The following is a 12,167-nucleotide window of genomic DNA, read 5'->3' as shown; positions in this document are numbered from 1 at the left end:
TGGCAGACAGCCCCCCCCTTTGCTGTCCTGCACCCTGCTCCATTGCAGTATATTTAGTAAACTTCTATCTCCTTTGTTCTGCCTTGGGTGAATTATTTCACTGCCTACATGACTGGCCTCCACCCAATTGGGTTGCCCCACAATATGTATATAATTGTATTTTTAGGTTTATAATGTATAGGAATATGATATATTTCAAAATAATAGCAAAGATGCAATGGATAGAAGCTAAACTGTTTTGGAATAAGGAAACAGCAGAAGGTAACTCAAATACACGGAAAAACCAAAGTCGCAAAAAATAAGGTTAATACAACAAATGATAAATACGTACTCACCTTTGCTCTCTCAGCTTCTTTAAAAATGTATAGTTGGGATTGTAACATATATCAGTGTGATATGTATAGTAATAATAGTAAAAGGGAGCAAGGGATAGAGCTATATAAGAATAGAGTATATCTCATCGAAATAAACATAGTATATAAACTGTGATACATTTTATAAGCCTTAGAGCAACTACTAAGAAAAAATATACAGTTAAAAAATATGTAGTTAAAAAATCATTAAAGGGAATCTGAACATTCCTGCATCATTGGTAGTATTATAAAGTAACAGAGCCACTTTGGAAAATAGTTCAGCAATTCATCAAAGTGTTAAATGTTGAGTTACCATATGACTTAGCTGTGTTACTCCTAGGTATATACCTAAGAGAAATAAAACATAAGTCCATAAAAACTTGTATATGAATGTTCATAGCAGCATTATTCATCATGGCTCAAAAGTATAAACAATCCAGTTTATCTGGGTCTCAGTTGGTTAAGTGTCCAACTTTGGCTCAGGTCATGATCTCTCGGTTTGTGAGTTCAAGCCCTGTGTCGGGCTCTCTGCTGTCAGCACAGAGACTGCTTCTGATCCTCTGTCTCCCCCTCTCGCTCTCTTTCCCTTCTCTGCTCACTCTCTCAGAAATAAATAAACATTTAAAAAAAAAGTACAAACAACCCACATGTCCATCAGTCAATCAACGAATAAATAAGATGTGGTATGTTAATAGAGTCTAGTGTTATTTGGCCAAAAGAAGGATTAAAGTACTGATATATGCTTCAACATGGATGAAACTTGGAAATATGCTGAGTGAAAAAAGCTAGACACAGAAGGCCACATACTGTATGATTCCACTTATATGAAATGTCCATATTGGGCAAGTTTATAGAAAGTTGATTAATGGGTTCTAAGAGCCAAGGGAAGTGAGGAGTGATTACTAACGGGCAAGGATTTCTTTCTGGAGTGGCAAAACTTTCCTAAAATTCTACTGTATTAATGCCTTCACAACTCTGTGAATGTACTAAAAAACACTGAAGTATCCACTTCAAAAATTATGGAGAGCATATGTACAAATACCTTTAAAAATTTTTTTTTAATGGTTATTCATTTTTGAGAGACAGAGACACAGTGTGAGTGGGGAAGGGGCAGAGAGGGAGGGAGACACAGAATCAGAAGCAGGCTCCAGGCTTTGAGCTGTCAGCACAGAGCCTGATGTGGGGTTCAAACCCACAAACCGTGAGATCATGACCTGAGCTGAAGTCGGACACTTAACTGACTGAGCCACTCAGACACCCCCATATGTACAAATATCTTAAAGAGCTATTAAAAAATCATCACAAGTCATGCTTCATACTTTTTTTTTTATAAAGTACTGAGTATAAGTCAGCATCATTTGATGCTAAGACTCTATCCCTTCGTCCTTGCTGTGAAGTAAGTGGGTAGGTATCCTTACTACCTGTTTCTTACCAGTGAGCAAACAGAGGTTGAGACAAGTGAAGGAACTTATGCTCCCACGTACGAATTCAGTAAAGGGAACTTGCAGGGAATACAAGTTTGGAATATACTCCAGAAACTCTGTTTTTCCCATCATGTCATAGATTTCCTTCATAAAGGCCTTTGGGTCTCATTACTACCTTTTTTGCCTTGACCCCAAAACAATAAGACCAGACACCAAAACATTTGTTTTTATAAAGTCCTTGGAAAATATAGAAAATGACAAAGAAGGAAATGAGTGAATAACACCCCCCAGAAATACAGCTCTCTGAACATTTTTATGTAATTATCTTCAGTTTTTCCTCTGAATATTTATGAATACAAATTCATTTATAACCTAATTCAGCTCACACCATATAGATAATGATTTAGCTTGTTTTAAAAAAATTAATATCTCCTGAGTAATTCCCCATGGCATTGTTCTTAAGAAACATAATTTAATAACTGCCTAATATTTACTCCTGTGTGTGCATCATAATTTATTTAACGCTTTCACTGTTGGACCTTTAAATTGACTCAAGTTTTTTAACTCTAAGAAAAAAATGCCACGTACACAAACCTTTGTTTGAATTTGACTCTTTTCTTAGAGGAAATCTCTAGAATAAATGAACTTTCAAAATATTATTAATGTGTATAAGCAAATCGTTACCCCAAAGGATTTCATGAATTTTTTGTACCAACAAAGCTTTTATAGAAAAGCTCTGGGGACTTCTGGGTGGCTCAGTCAGTTAAGCTACTGACTCTTGGTTTCAGCTTAGGTCATGGTCTCACCATTTTCTGAATTCGAGCCCTATGTTAGGCTGTGTGCTGAGCCTATCTGGGATTTTTCTCTCTCTGTCTCTGTCTCTCCACCACTCACACTGTCTTTGTTTCTCTCAAAATAAATAAATTAATTAAAAAAAAAAGAAAAGCTGTGAAGGATACTGAAGTTTGTAAGACTCAGGAAATCTTGCCTGAAACCTGACTCCACCATATTCTAAATATATGACTCAGAGTTCTCCAAAGAAACAGAACTGACTGAACTTGTGTACATGTGAGCATGGAGAGAGCCCAAAAAAGAGATTTCTGTTAAGGAATCAGTTAGATTTATGTAATAGTGGACATTTAGTGAAACCAAAATTTGATGGGGAGGGCCAGCAGACTGCAGACCCAGGGAACAGTTGCAGTTTGATTCCAAATGCTGCCCTGTTTTATTAAGGCTTTCAGCCGATTAGGTGACACCTACATACATTGTAGAGGGTGATCTGCTTGACTCAAAGCCCATGGATTTCAATGTTCATATCATCCAAAAACACCCTCATAGAAACACCCATAATAATGTTTGGTGACATATATGGGCACCATTGTCCTGTCAATTGGGCACATGAAACTAACCATCACACTAAATATGTGTCTTATATGTGCTTTCTATTACTGTTACCTCATCTGAAAATGGAGGATGATGTATTTAACGAATTTGGGGAAAAATAAATGAGTAAAAAATGAAACATGTTTGGCACAGAGATAGCACACAGTAAGTATTAGTAACTGCATTATTATTTCACCTTGTCATCCCAAAACTTCTTATCATTTAGAAATCTTGCTGATCTTTAAAATGTATCTTACTGTTAGCCATTTGGACTTTCTCCTCAAATTGACTATTTCTGTACGTCCTGTGCTAATTTTTGGTTGAGGCGTACTTTTTTTGTTGATACATAAAAAATTTTGAAATTTAAAATCTCTTCAGTATACATAGGATTCTTTAATTTACTTTTTATAATAACCATTAAGTATGTATGCATTTATATTAAATTTTTATGTATTCATATTATATATTAAAATATTTAAATATTTGTACTCTTTGGATATTTTAGCTTGGAAGTTTGTTGTGGGCAGGGACTTTCTTAAGTTGTTTTATGCCTTTCTATGGAGTTTCACATAGATGCTTGAGAAAGTATTTCTTGTGAGAATTAAATTTAATACGGAAATATACCAGTAGTATTGGAACTGTCCCCTCCTAAAAGACTTTCCTAGGTAAAGTGGTCTTTTTCTACCTTTATTTATTTCTCACTTTGCTTTGTTTTTCCTTCTACATGTCCTGTGGCTGTCATTCTGTCATCTTCCTTCTGAGCTGAGTCCCAAGGGGAGGGCTGCCTGCATAGTCTTGATCCTGGGTCCCCAGGAGAAACTTTGGAGTAAATGATGATGATGATGATAGTGATGATTTGCTAGTGACAAGTATCTTCTGGTGTATATTAACCACATGTCAGGCAGTGGTTTAAGCACGTTACATACATTATCCCACCTAATTCTCACAATAGCTTTATGAGGTAAGGGCTATTGTTATTACCACTTTTAAATGAAGAAGGAAAGGTACAGAGAGATTTCAAAGCTAGCCAGAAGTTCCTGGATACTCAGGCATGCTGACATCCAGAGTCCATGCTTTTAATGACGACATGATATTGACTCCCTACAAATGATGATAAAATCCTGTAAGTCGTGGTGAAATAAATTCTAAAAGATAGCAGGACATTTTTTTTTGACCAGGTATTAATGGGGATCAAGAGGCAGAGGCTCCAGGGAAGGGGCAGAAAAGGAGGAAAATATCCCTCCTCCTCCTCCTCCTCCTCCTCCTCCTCCTCCTCCTCCTTCTTCTTTTTTTTTAATATAAGCCACATTCTCAACTAGTGAGTATAACATGGACCTTGATCTCAGAGAAAGAGCTATCAAATAGCAATAAAGACAAATTACTTTCCATTATGTGGTCTCCAACATGTAACCAGCCAAGATTTCTGGACATTTGTGGGAAGCCATTGATGGTGGTCTGGAAATCTTACAACAGTATGCAGCTTACTTCCAGATTTCAGGCACCCTTATGGATTTCAAATTTTAGCCAGGAGATGGGAACGCCCACCAATAATGTCAGTGCATCATAAAAATGGCCTTCTGTGAGAGTTAGAAAATGTTATGGGGATATCAAGTGCTAATAGCTTGAGATAAAAGAAAATAATAGTGAGGGTTGATGATTTCTGGAGGGAATGATGTCTGAAGTATTACAAGATGAATAGAAGTTTATTTGACAGTGGCTCAGTATGAGCTGGAACAGAGGAAAGAAGGTATCAATTCTTTGGACAACTGTTGTAAATGACAAGAGTTTCTTGGCATTTCGTGGTATGGAGGAATCTAGGGTTACAACGCATTCAAGTGGAAGGAAGGCCTTGCCTGATTGATGATGTCTGCCATGAGTACAGGAATACAAAGTGTAGTGCTGTTGCTAAGCTTTTGTCATTGCTTTGGCTTGACAGATAAGCGCAAAATAGATTGTGAAGGAGTGTTCTTGCCTTGTTATGAAGTTTTAACATTATCTGGGAGGCAAAACAGTATCACTGAAAAATTTTTCAGCTAATGTGACATTGTTGAAGTTACCCTTTGGAAAAGAACTCTGGAAGTACTGTACCCTCCTCCCCTTGCACACACATATCCTGCTAACTTGCTGCTCACAAGGCAATAATAAAACTTTTTCTTAGCTCATGGAAAATCGCCTGAGTCACTGCTTCGAACACCTTCTAAACAAGGTTGCTCTTCGGCTATTATACACTAAGTGCACTAGTTCAACCTTGCTGCTTGTTCAGTATACTTCCACATGGATGGTAATTATCCTATCTCCCAAGAAGCACTGGGTGAGTCCTGTAACCTGGCCACTCGAGCTTCTTCAGAACCTTTCCAGGGTCAAATAACTAGTGGTATTAAGCCTGAAATTTAATGAGGGACCTCCAGAACAATGCTCCCAAGGGTTTTGGTCTGAATCTTTGCTGACTTGTATCTTTTCTACATTGGTGGTAGAATATATGGACTATAACTTCTGTTTAAGGATAAATTCAATCAACTATAGTTGTCAGACTTCAGAAAATTTGTAAGATTCTCTAACAGATAAACCAAAGAAATTGAAGCTAATCTGAAGTAAAGCCTTTCATTTGGGTAGCTTTGAACAGAGTTTGGAACTTCATTTTTAATTCTATGTTCTTAGACTAGGAGTTGAATGCTTATGGTTGTAAGGAGACAATACTTCAGTGGAAATGAAACACCAAAACATTGAATCTTATCTCTGTAATGTTTATAAGTACCACTTGGGACAGGGGTTGTTAGAGGCATGGATTCTGGACGCTAACGTTGGAAATCTGAATCTGTTAGTTCCAGATGGTGTCTAAGAAGGTATTGTTGTTACTGTTTTTTAATAAACACAGTCTCAGGTGATTCTGTGGCAAGTGGTCTGTGAGTAACATTTTAAGAGGTGCTCTTAACTCTGGAGTATGCCAAGAGCCTGCCTCAATAATGTATTTAACAGCGCAGTGCCATTCACAGTTTTAAGTATTCTACAAATATGTAAAATATACAAATACTTTCTGCTTAGCAGAAGTAGGATTGAATTAGGCACAACGTATGGCCTTTAACTTCACAAAGGTGAGATTTACTTCATCAAGGATTTGCTTTTCTATTTAGATTTAATTTTAAAAATGATCAAAATAATATCCACATGACTGAAAAATTAAATAGTACTAATATATCCTAATAGAACGAAATTGTTCCCTACACCCCCCTAGCTCTCTTTCCCATCTCCCCCCTCCCAGCTTTTGTTCAGCTGCACTAGTGATTTTGATGTTAAGACTGATAAAATTTATATTCTAGAGTATAACCTTAATTAAGTCTTCTGCACCTTTTCTACAGATTTATTTGAACTAAACTGTTTTCATTATTGTGACTAGGAAATTGTTGTTCTTGGCAGAGCCAAGGAGAATGTTTTCATTACATTTCCTTCTCTACAGCTCTGAAGATACAACTGCTGTGCCACTGAGTGTAGGTCCAAATGTGGCTTATTTCTTAAGAGGATGTTACCCTGAAATTGTAATTTACTGTGGCAATGGCTGCATAAGGAGGTGGCAAATGAAAACCATATACTTGAGAGATGAACCTGAACAAGACCTAGTCGAATCTTACAACCTTCAGGTTTTACTACATTCTGGTGGCCAAGTTCATTCTAATCCTGCCCCCCCCCCCCAAAATGCAAAGAGTTTTTATTGTTTTTGCATATACAGTAGGGTTATATTGAGAACTGCTATATCGATACATTGGGCCTTATACATAATTAATATTTAGTATACATGTATAACTGTATCTTCTCTCTATATAACTGTATGTTAAAATACATATAGCTCTATCTTCTATACATAGAACCATAAATTAATATCTACTTGTCTGTCAATAGATAGATATAGATATAGATAATATATATTGAGTATTTCTTAGTGGACTGCAAGTTCCTTCTAGGTGACCACTAGTACACTGGATGAAAATGAAGGTCAATTGATATTTTTCTCACATTCTGAACAGGAAACCATCACCTATGTCAATTTACCTGAAACTCATTCACAAAGATGAATATATTGACTTCCACAAATAGAGTGATGTTGTCAAGGGAACGTGTGGATTGACAGATGATACACTAGAATCTGGTACCTGTAGGAGCATGGCAATACCTGCTAATCTCTATGAGGCTATCCTAACCTGGAACATCCTGCCTTCACATCTCTAACAGTTCTCACTTTTACCTGTTCTTCAAGGTCCAACTCAGCTCCTTCCAATTCCGGGAATTTTGCTTGGTTGCTCCTGTCTATGGTGGATGCCAGTCTTACACTGGCAAACTATTTTCCACTGATATTTCATCAACACCTTGAGTGTAGCCGTAATGTGCCATTTTAGAATGAGGAGACCAAGGCTTAGGGAACTTGAAAGAACTGCTCAAGCATACTTCGCCAGTGAGGGGCTAAGATTGAAACTCAGGTCTGCTGAACTTACTGCTTGATATTCCTTGTACTGTGACACTGTGGCCTCCCAGCCATTTCTCCTTTAGGTTTATTCTATGTCATTCATTTAGCACTTAATACATTCTAAATATATATATTTTTTCATATATATATACACACACACACACACACACACACACATATGTGTGTATACACACACACACACACACACAGACACACACCCTCTGAGAACAGTTACTATATCCTTGGCTTCTTAACATTTGGTACACAGTAGGTATTTAACAAATATGGCCATAGTAGTAAGCAAAATACTCTGTATTCCATACTATGGAGATTCCCATAGACCTTGGCCCGTTGTGTAGATGGAAGCTTTCTAGTCCTACCCCCTCCCTGCCCTTCAGACAGAACCATTCAACTATAATTTTCTCAGGTCTTCAGGGATCTCAGACATCTCTAAATGAACATATTCCAAATAAATTTCTCCTTATTTTCCAGTTGTTCAAGCTAAAGTTCTTAACTCTTCGATTGTCTCCATTAATTCTTTCAAATGATCTGCAAATTCTCATTTCTACCTCCAGAATGTAGTTGAAATCCATCCACTTTTGTCCATCTCTACTGGAATGTTCAAACTCATGCCTCTCTCCCCTCACACTGGCATTGCTGTAATCATTTCCAAACTGCTCCACCTGCTGTTTCTCTCTTCTCCTCCCCTCCAGTTTGTCCTCCACAGATTAAGTAGAAGGATCTGTTTAAAAATGCAAATCCTGGGGCATCTGGGTGGCTCAGTTGGTTAAACATCCAACTTTGGCTTGGGTCATGATCTCACAATTTGTGAGTTCAAGCACCATATCAGGCTCTATGCTAACAACATGGAGCCTGTGTGGGATTCTTTCTCTCTGCCTCCACTCGATCTCTCACTCCCTCAAAATAAATACATTTTTTAAAAAGCCACTTAAAAAAAGTGCCAATCCCATCTTGTCCCCCCACACTATAAAATCTTCCACTGGCTTTCCATGACTCTTAGAATACTATCCATATTCTTTGCCAAGTCTACAGGGTTCCATAAGCTCTGTTTCCTGTTCAACTCTCCCACCTTACCATGTGTTGCTCTCTATTTTGCTCAGTGTGGTCTAGGCCTTTCATTTTCTTCTGTTTCCTGAACATATAAAACCATTTCCTTTTTGAGTTTTTTGTCCAAGTCATTATTTCTCAAATATTCCCTTTTCAGTGCTCCATTGGTGGCCTGCTTTCTGCCTTTGCTTATCAGCTAAAATGCCACCTCCTTAGAGAAGCCTTTCTTAACAATCCTATTGAAAGTGGTCACCTCTCTTTCTAGGTTTTTACTCTATCATACTGACTTGTTTATTTGTCTCATATCCTTAAAATCGATACTTATTCGTTCTCTTCCTTTAGAACATAAATTCCATAGGGGAAGCAGCCTTGTTGGGCTTTTTCAGCTCTGCCCTCTGAAGCTAGGAGGCTGCTGGTGTTATTGTAGGTTTCTTGGATGGGTGGACAGATGCCTGGATGGAGGAAGGAAGGAGGGGAGGCAGAGAAAGGAAGAAAATAATAACTACTGAGAGAGATCCCAGTAACTAGATACATGTGGGAGGTGTACTTAGCTAGAGGAGAAAACTTCACACTCCTTTCCCTACCTGACGAGTGTAGGCTCTCCCATAAATGGTCTGAACCATGGCCTTTTTAGGCCAACTGGGTTTCCTGGAAAAGACCCTGGGGTAAAATGGATTGATGATGTGGTTATGTTAATTCCAGGAGGATCTCTGTCTTTCTAATGAGCTTGTTTCTCTCCCCAATCTTCTGAGAACACTCTGGATTGGCATTCATTCACATAGTGGGTTTTTGGAATGCCATCAAATGCTCTGCAACCACCCCCTGCCACACCCCCAGCAACTGATATTGCCAGAACGCCTGAATATATTTTAGAATTCAAATACAACTCTGGATAGGTAACAACATTTTGACCCATTGAGAGTCTGTTTCTTGGTTCACATGTGATCACTTCACTGTGGGAGGAAAACGTACATTTTGAGTGAGAATGGAGCATAGAGAGTTCCTGGACCCCTTGAGACCAGGTGAGGCTGGGACCCAAGGAGATAGCATGATGGTCCTTGCCATTTGGGGAATGTCTGGTTGGGATGAGTGATTATTCCAAGGAGAGGCACTAAGGGAAACTGTTGGCTGCTTCTCAACAGGGACAGGATTGCATGCACACAATCAGATAGGGAACCCGCAAGGTTCATCTGGATCATCTGTCTGAAATGATTTCTAATGGTTATATCTCCTTGATCATGAAACAGCATTAATGTCAACAGTGTGGGTAGCATCTGATGAGCATACCATGGCTCTATTCCATTCTAAATTATACCAGGCCACACAAAGAAAGCCCAGTGAAGAGAGTGGCATCTAGAGAATGGCCATGAATTGGGGATTGAATGTAGACACATCATATAGTTTACCCTGTAGCTGAAGTTTCTCCTAAACACTGATTATTTCCAGTCACCTACAGGCACTGCCTTTATGGACAGAGGTATGTGCTATCTCTTGTGGATAATCAGGGTTTAATAATACTTGTTCAGCTATTTATAATTCACTTTCAACTTTACATCTGAAAACCTTACCTCCTGTTCCTATTTTTGTCACGACTATAATGATCTTTTTTTTTTTCTTCCCAGTGACTAACCTCCTGCCCCCTTCCTGGCTCTTTCTGGCTCATCTGTAGACAGTGATTTTTCTCTCATGGCCCGATTTCTGTCTTTATTTCTCCATTGCTTTAATTTTCCATACATATGAGCACTCACTGTATAAAATGTATCTGGCAGGGGAACTGGACTTTACCTGCAAGGAGGTCATCATGAGCTGGAAATAGTATTAAATTAAGGAAAATAATGGATATTTATGAGAACAAATTCTTTCTACTTTAATAAAATATTTGAAACCTTGCTCATGTCAAACTTTTTATGTAGTTATATTTTTTCAAAAATTATTATACCAGTTAATATTTTTTGCCCTTTATCACATTACCCTAGCTCTCCAAGCTGATTTTTTTCTTGCCCCGCTAACAGATATGATATGCTAAAAAATAATGTACTAGTTAATATTGATAGCACCTACCAGGTACTTTATCATTTTTTTAAATCTATATGTGATCTGTTATAATTTTTATTCTTCATTGGGATATAGTTGATATATAACATTAGTTTCAGATGTACAACATAATGATTCAGTATTTGTGTATATTGCAAAATGATCACCACAATGAGTCTGGTTAACATCTCTTTTGATACAGTATAATTTTTTTCCTGTGATAAGAACTTTTAAGACCTACTTTCTTAGCATATTTCAAATATGGTTCAATACTATTAATTTTAGTCACCATGCTGTGTGTTATATCCCCACGACTTTTTTATTTTATACCTGGAAGCTTATACCATTTGACCTACCTGAAGCCTTTCACCTACCTTCACCCCTCACCTCTGACAACCACCAATCTTTTCTCTGTTTCGTTGAGGTCTGTTTTTGCTTTTGTTTGTTTTTCAGATTCTACATATAAGTTAAATCATGCTACATTTGTCATTCTCTGACTTATTTTACTTAGTGTAATACACTCAAGGCATATCCACATTGTTAGAAATGACAAGATTTCTTTCTTTTTTATGGTATAGTAGTATTCCATATGTGTGTGTGTGTGTGTGTATACACACACACACACACACACACACACACACCACTATATATACTGTATATATATGGAATTCCATATATATATATCTATATATATCACATATATATGAAATTCCATATAGATAGATAGATAGATATAGATATATCACATCTTTTTTATTCATCAGTGGACATTTTGGTTGTTTCCATGTTTTGGCTATTATAAATAATGCCTCAATGAACATGGCAGTGCATATATCTTTTCAGATTTAGTGTTTTTATTTTCTTTTGGTAAATGCCCAGAAGTGAAATAGCTGGATCATATAGTAGTTTATTTTACCTTTTTCTTTTTATTATATCTATATAAGATGATGAATGTAAATTAACTTATTGTGGTAATCGTGATACGGTATCTGTACGTTAAACCATTACGCCCTACACCTTAAACATATACATTTATGTCAGTTCTATCTTAATAAAACTGGAAAAATGACCTTCATATATACACACAGTAAATTGTCATATATTGGTTCGAGAGAGGTGCACTGTGGACCCTACACCATCATGGGTGGGCTACAAAAACACAATATAGTGATTCATAGCTGACTGCAGACTCATCAGTATCCAGAGATCAGATCAACTCCCCAGCATATAATCTCATTCTATGAAAAGGGCACATAAATCTATAATTTAGGACAGTTATGTAGAAATAGCCAACTGATACAATAATCAAAGCAAACACTACTTAGGGCTATTATAATCTACTGTTTTTAAAAAATATTATTGGTATATGTTCTGACATTTATGTGGTAGTTTTATTTTTAATACTTTGAGAAAACTGCATACTATTTTCCATAGTGGCTACACCAGTTT

This window comes from Acinonyx jubatus, chromosome A2 (assembly GCF_027475565.1).
Source record: "Acinonyx jubatus isolate Ajub_Pintada_27869175 chromosome A2, VMU_Ajub_asm_v1.0, whole genome shotgun sequence".
Lineage (NCBI taxonomy): Eukaryota > Metazoa > Chordata > Mammalia > Carnivora > Felidae > Acinonyx > Acinonyx jubatus.
This window is presented reverse-complemented; position numbering follows the sequence as displayed.